The sequence below is a fragment of the Mandrillus leucophaeus genome, unplaced genomic scaffold (genome assembly GCF_000951045.1).
Source record: "Mandrillus leucophaeus isolate KB7577 unplaced genomic scaffold, Mleu.le_1.0 Scaffold1049, whole genome shotgun sequence".
NCBI lineage: Eukaryota > Metazoa > Chordata > Mammalia > Primates > Cercopithecidae > Mandrillus > Mandrillus leucophaeus.
This window is the reverse complement of record NW_012098643.1, coordinates 464,947-466,592: the sequence shown is the minus strand read 5'-3', so window position 1 is coordinate 466,592 and position 1,646 is coordinate 464,947.

Sequence of the window (1,646 nt, the reverse complement as noted above, 5' to 3'; positions counted from 1 at the left end):
GAGAACTGATACTCATAGTGAGTATCATAGTGACACTCTAGCAATTGTTAATAATTGTTCTAGCTGCTTCTATAGACTACCCAGTTAGCATATGCAAGTTTCCTGATTCCAGTAATGGATTCAATACAATTCCTTCGACTAAAGGAAACATTTAGATTTTAGAGGGGAATTGCTTATTCTCAATCATTCTCCTTGCTCTAGACCACAGAATCAACTCAGATTTAATACAGCGAATGGCTTGTCATGGTGAATCGGAGGAAAAGCAGAAACTCAGAGGCCAGGAGGAAGGGCCAAGAGCCTAGGCAAGGAAGGGATGCCTAGAAAGAGCCAAGGCTGTAGAAGCCTCCTGGGATGGCTGGATCCACAGCAGAACATGGAAGAGAAACTGCTCAGGGTGGAGGGAGTTGTAATGGAACGTTTCCACAAGGTCAGAGAAAGCTGTGGCTCAGAACTGATGTTTCCTCAGTAGACATGCATAAAAAGATGCAACCAACAGAGCCATATCCAGGCATGTGTGCCTTGGGTTCCCTAAGTTAACTCTTTAGGGTTCCCGCCTGGTGGAGGCTCTGACTGGCTAAAGCCTCCCTAGACTCCAGCCCCAGAAAGGAGTCCTGGAAGCTCCTGAGGCCTCTTTGGATTGCAGGGACTGGGAGGCAGGAGAATGTCAGGAATGACCCAGCACGTGCCTGGTTGTGCAAGAGCCACCTCCTGCTCTTCCCAGAGTCAAGCCTGGGCCCTATAAAAGACACATCCAGCTTCAGCACCTCATCTGCTCTGACTCCCCAGGGACGTGTCTGTGCTCCTGCGTGTGACCAGGGTGAGTGGCAACCTGGGATACCAGAGAGGTATGAGCAGGGCAGAGGGATGGGGAGGATGGAGGTAGGCTGGAGAAAGAGAGTTGTGTGCTTGTGTTCTGCCATGCTGAGCAGGAATAGGACTCAGTTTGCCTCAAATCTCTAGAAGCTCTGGGACTTGCTGGAGCTCATATCGAAGGGAATAGCTAACTCTGCCCATCTTTTCCAACTCTGTCTTCAATGACTTCATGTTCGCCATCTTGGGCAGATTTGCACCATGGAAATTGTCAACTGCTTCAGGCCAGGCCCTTTTACCTGGAGTTTTCATGGCTAAACATTTTCCAGAGGATCCCTGGTGTGTCTGCAACACCCACCTGGGTGCTGGGTCTTGTATTAAGAGAACAGGTACTTCGTGGAGCTGTGAATACTCTATTCAGGCTTGTGAGGACAGAGCAATCCCAGTTTCCCCATGAAAGGAAGAATAAGAAGCTCATTCTGTTGATTTTTAAAATCTATGTACTTTTATCTGGAGGAAAGATTCAAGTTGTTTCTTTCAGGTTACTGATGGGATTGTATGATCTAAATATCATTTTTCTTCATCCATGCATTGATTTTAGAAGAGGTATACTTATGACCTTTGGTTTGAAATATTTAAAGAGTTTCATTATTTTAGGTTGACTACACTCCTGCCAGCATGTCTTGCCAGCAAAACCAGCAGCAGTGCCAGCCCCCTCCCAAGTGTCCTCCCAAGTGTACCCCAAAATGTCCACCTAAGTGTCCCCCCAAATGCCCACCCCAGTGCCCAGCTCCATGTTCCCCTGCAGTCTCTTCCTGCTGTGGTCCCAGCTCTGG